Here is a 5,838-nt window from a genome sequence, read left to right as displayed (position 1 = left end):
GCAAGAGCTCCCCGGAAATCACGTTCACCTTTGAAGTTCTGCTGGACTTGAACTTTGCTCCTCTCCGGCATTGTCTTGCCTTCCCGCCCCCTGAACGCAAAGTCCTCTGCCTTTGGATATCGCCAGCCTTGGGGGTGTGGTCGGGGTGGCCGAAAGGCAGCGGAAGAGTCTTGGCATTTTCCAAGCTGGTGTCTCCGGGGGCTGCGTTGTGCTCCTGTGCAGGTGGTTTGCCCCACATTTCCCTGCTCAGGACCACGTGGGGCGGGGTGGGAGTGTGCCCTGCCATTGACAGCAGCCAGATGCTGAGTGGCTTCTCCCCAGCGCCCCCCAGGCTTGGCTGGGCTCCAGAAGCGTGGTGGAAACGTGGCACCAAAGAGGCCAACGTGTGAATTGGCACGTCGCCCGAGTCTTGCTGTGGCTCAGCTGCACCTATGTGGGCTTAGCGAGGGCGGTTCCTCCCGGAGCAGCCTGGGCACCCACACAGGCTTACGGGCAGGGAGTTTTGACTATGTTTCTGCCAGTGTGGGGGGGGGGGCAGACCAAGGTGGCGGCAGCCCTATTGCCCGCTTCTGTCTGGGGAGTCGTCTTATTGCCCGTGGACGGTGGCCCTTTGCTGGGGAGAGGCATTTGTGCTCGCTTGGCCAGTCTCTTGGGCCTCGTCCTCCTTGAGGTCAGAGCCGCCTCGGGGCACACCCATCGAATCCTAGCCTGATGCAGCCGGGAGATGTGGGAGGCATCAGTCTTGAGCAGGGGTCTGCCACCTGCGGCTCTCCAGATGTTCATGGACTACAAATCCCATCAGCCCCTGCCAGCATTATTTATTGAAGGCTACTACTGCTGCTGTAGTTTTATAGTTTCAAGGCTTTGCATTTGAACTGGGGTTATTCGATTTGTTTTATTGTATTGTTGTTTGTTGTGCACCGCCCTGAGCCCTTTGGGGGTAGGGCGGTTTACCGAATGAATGAATGAATGAATGAATGAATGAATGAATAAATAAATAAATAAATTGGCCATGCTGGCAGGGGCTGATGGGAATTGTAGTCCATGAACACCTGGAGAGCCGCAGGTGGCAGACCCCTTTTCTTGAGTCTTGACGCAGCCCAGCAAATTGCACCAGATGCCCGCGGTGGTGGAAGGGCGCGTCTGGTGGCAGCGTGGCCTTGGAGCTGCTTGTGTGGACGCCCCGCGTGTGAGCTTGTCCCCGGAAGGCCTCTGCCTCAAAGGGGGCCTGACGCGCCTGCATGGAGATGCCCGGGATCTCGGCCTGCTCTCCTCTCCTCCTCCTCCTCCTCCTCCTCCTCCTCCTCTCTGCCTCCCCCAGCCTGAAACTCCTCTCTGCCTGTGGGTTTTTTAGCTGGTGTTAATTTGCAGAGCCAATCAGATTGGCGGCCCAATGGGGGCGGCCGGCCGTGGGTAATATGATTTTACAGCCGGTTGCGGTCTGGCTAAGGAGCAATTTGCATATTTTCCTAATGGGGATTAGGTGGTTGGGTTGCCATGGGAACCGGAGGCCGATGAATTGAGGGTGGTTGGTCGGGGGTGGGGGGGGGGTGTCTTGCCGTGATGGATGGGGGGCCGTGTTCTTTTAAGGGGCCAGAGGCCCGTCTCTCTCTCTCTCTCTCTCTCTGTTCCCTGCGAGACAACCAGACCTTTGTTGAAGCTGCACCAGGAAGGGAACAAACAGATTTTTTGAAAACTTTTTTTTTTAATTTGCCAGATTTGTTAACGTGAACAAATGCTTTTTAAGTGGGTTATTGAGTTGGCTGTTGAGCCGGAGGTGGGGGGTCGGTGGGGGCTAAGCCCTTCTTGCTGCACCAGAGAGAAATTCTCATTGCCCTGTGTTGGGTTCGGGTGTGTGTGTGTGTGTGTGTGTGTGTCTTTGAGCTTCCTTGTTGCTTTGATTTTTTTTTTTTAAGGTTGCCGGCCAGCCAATTGCTTCCCTGGGGGCTTCGCATGGAAGCCAGCCTGCAGAATCCCAGGCCAGGCTCAAAGGGGTGCTGGGACCTCAGACTGGGGGGGGGGGGGAGGCCCCCCTGTTGCGCCTTTTTGGCCTGGCTTCTAGCTTCAGTTGTCAGATGTGTCTTTGGTATATTTGCCGTTCGCTGCTGTGAAGGGCAGAGAGGCTTCAACCCACTCCCTTAGCCTTTCCCCGGCACTTCCTGAGCCTCCTGGGACCCGCTGGGCTCGGAACAAGGCCCTGAGTGACAGCTGCCCCCCCCCCTGCCCGACTAGCTGCGTGGCTCTTCCTGGGGCCGACTTCTGCCGCCTCTGGGGCAAGAGCGTGGCTGCCTCAGAGGCGGGTGTTCTTTGGCCCGCCTGCACCGCGCTGGTTGTGGTGGGTGACTCTCAAATTGGCACCTTCAAAAAGTGTCACCGCTGTGGCTTTTGAGATTTCAAATGTGATGGTGTCACGTATCCGTTCAGCATGCTGCTTGGGGCAGGGACCCAGGCACAGGATTGCTTCTGACTAGAATTATTGGGGGAGGGGGGTGTAGGGGGAGAGATCACCTGTCCAACTGCACCAAAATCTGGTCGTCTCTCCAGTTGTCTCTGCCAGTGTGGTGTACACATTCTAAAGCAGGGGTCTGCAACCTGCGGCTCTCCAGATATTCACGGACTACAATTCCCATCAGCCCCTGCCAGCATTGCCAATTGGCCATGCTGGCAGGGGCTGATGGGAATTGTAGTCCATGAATATCTGGAGAGCCGCAGGTTGCAGACCCCTGTTCTAAAGGATTGGAGGGGGATCACGGAGTTCCAGCCGCTGTTGAAACTTCACTCCAGCATGATAGGGTTGTGGTGAGAATAAAACAAAGGAGAATGATGCAGAGACAGGCAAGGTACAAATTAAGTAAATAAATAGGGGATTTGTTAGTAGAACGCTATCTATTTATTTAGCTATTTGACTGAACGCTGCTTTTAATGCGGTATTTTAATATATATGGAGCCACTATTAGTGTTTATTCGATCCATTTGATATTATTGATTTTATTGTGTGCTCTAATTGTATGTTTTGTTCACTGTCCTGAGCCCTTCGGGGGAGGGCGATTTATAAATACAATAAATAATAATAATAATAATAATAATAATAATAATAATAATAATAATAATAATAATAAAAATAAAAATAATAATAAAAATAAAAATAATAAAAATAGGGAAGGGGAGGCCAAATGGGCCTATCTTCAAACTGGTCGACAACTCTTGGCAGCCAAAAACATTGGCCTCCACTGGTGCCATCAGTACAGTACAGAACAGTAAACCTTTATTAGGCATAAATAATTCTTCATACAGTATGTTTGTATGATAAACAACAATACAGCGAGGAATCAGTACACTAAGTTAGGATGAATTATACACAAACTTTCTGGAGACCTATTGTGATATCCGTATGTTAATTAAAACCGATTTGAATGACTTCTCATGTTTATTACAATGACTTGAGCCTCAGACATTAAATCAATGTAATTTAGGTGGTTTGATACATCGAGGGACACATTTTAGTACCGTCTTTGAGATATTACTTCTGCTAGATATGTAGCGATCAGGTGCCATCAGGTTTTCTGCAACTGTTTGCTGCCCCTCTGCCGGAGGGGCCGTGCATCCAGTTCAGAACCTGGGGACAGGAGCCCTTGTTGATGCTCCAGGTCTTTTCCCATTCAAACCTGGTGAAGTGGCACAGGGGAGTATTTTCTTGGGGCGGCAAGTGCTCACCAAGGTGGCAAAACTCATGGCTGAGGGAGAGGAATTCGTCTTGAGCACCGGGGGTGGGTGTGGGGGAGGGCAGCATTTGATCCCATTCCAGATTGTGGTTCCCGGTGCTCTTCCTTGAGGATCGGACCTTGTTTCAGCAGCTGTCCTGACCCGCCTGTTTCAGCAGCTGTCCTGACCAGAAAGTCTTGTGGCTTCTGTTTCCTCGTGATCGCAGTGCAGTTGTGTCCTGAATGAATGGGGCCCATTAGCTGTGTGCAAACCCCACTCCCTCAGGTCTCGAAGGCCCTGAACTGCTGGCATGGAGGCTCTGGGGCAGTGGTGGCAAACCTTTGGCACTCCAGATGTTATGGACTACAATTCCCATCAGCCATGCTGGCAGGGGCTGATGGGAATTGTAGTCCATAACATCTGGAGTGCCAAAGGTTCGCCACCACAGCTCTGGGGGCTTCACCAGGCGTTGGCCATGGATTTAGGCTCGGTTTCCTTTTGTAAAACGAAGTTCTTGGACTTATCCTGTTGTGTGAAGGCCCAGAACCACCCTGTGTGGAGTGGGGCTTGCTGATACGAGCACCCAAGGCTGCCCAGCCTGCTGGTATTGTTATTGTTGTTGTTATTGTTGTTATTGTTATTAATAATGATAATATTTATTTATTTAATATACCGCCCCATCCCCGAAGGGCTCTGGGCAGTGTACAGCATAAAATCATCATAAACATCCATAATTACAGTAAGAACAGCAGTTATTATCCCATGACGGCGTCCCACCTGAACCTAATCCTCCTAGGAGGAGGGAGGGGGTAGTGGGTCTTGATGGTATTGCGGACCCATAAATTCCAATAATGGGTCCTACTGATGTTAAGGACCCCTAACCTGGGGGGGGGGGCACATTCAGTGGCTGGTCTCTCCAAAGGCCCGGTGGAACAACTCAGTCTTACAGGCCCTGCGGAAATCACCAAGGTCCCGCAGGGCCCGGACAGCTGGAGGGAGAGTGTTCCACCAGGCAGGGGCCAGAGCCGTAAAGGCCCTGGCCCGAGTGGAGGCCAGCCGCATCATTGAGGGGCCAGGGATCTCCAGTAAATTGGCCTCTGCCGAGCGCAGAGGCCGAGCTGGGACATATGGGGTAATGCGGTCCCGAAGGTACGAGGGTCCCAGGCCGCGTAAGGCCTTGAAGGTCAGAACCCACACCTTGAAGATGAAGCAGCCGCCCAGTCCTTGAGAGGTTTCTGCAGGGCTGGCGCCCCGTGATTTTTTTCTTCTAAACTGGAGGTGCCGGGAATTGTGCTCTGCCCACGAGCCCCAGACCCCCCCCCCCTTGAGAGTAGACCGTCGCCGTGCCCAGTGTTTACTGACAGTTCCAATTTGGGCTCAGGAGGCCGCTCTGTGTCCTGCCCCTTCCATCAGAGGTATCTGTGATGGCTTTAAAAGGCTTCAGCGGTTTGCTGAGTTTCTTGATCCACGTTTTTAGTCCACTTTCCGTGGCCTCCTTTCGGCACTTCCGACCTGGGGAGAGCGGCTGCCTCCGGCGGGCAGGGCTGTCTGTCAGTGTCCCCTGGCTCCAGGCTGTAGTCTTTGCCAGGTCTTGCAGTGCCCCCCTGTATTTTTCTCTCCCATTTGAACGGGGCCACTTGGCACACTACTTGTATTGCTTAATAAACCCTGTTCAAAGGAGAGCCGTAATGCTCGCCAGGTTTAATGTTATGCCTTCTGCCTTGCTACATGGCAGATTTAATAAGCAAGAAAAGGCTAAACGATTGTGCCCATGTAACGACAGCTCAGTTGAATCTCTGGCCCACCAATTACTTCACTGTCTCAGATTCAAGGGAATCAGATCCAAGTATGTGAATCTTACTCCTTTACATTTACCCGATCTCCCCGATTTAATTAGATTACACTACTTGTTGGACAACCCTGATCCTTCTCTCTGTATGATAGTGGCAGACTTTCTCCTGGAAATTACTAAACGCCAGTAGAGTTCCTTCGTCCTAACATGTATATCCCGTATTGTATATGCTTTTTAATCTGTTTTTATTATTGTTGTACTGCTGTCTATGCCAATAAAGGCTTACTTATTCAGGTCTTGCAGTGAGGAGAAGCCCGGTTCTCAGCGGGTCTCCTGCGCTGTGC

Source organism: Sphaerodactylus townsendi, linkage group LG17 (assembly GCF_021028975.2).
Source record: "Sphaerodactylus townsendi isolate TG3544 linkage group LG17, MPM_Stown_v2.3, whole genome shotgun sequence".
NCBI classification, from domain to species: domain Eukaryota; kingdom Metazoa; phylum Chordata; class Lepidosauria; order Squamata; family Sphaerodactylidae; genus Sphaerodactylus; species Sphaerodactylus townsendi.
The sequence above is the reverse complement of the archived record's forward strand: the minus strand, read 5'-3'. Positions refer to the sequence as shown.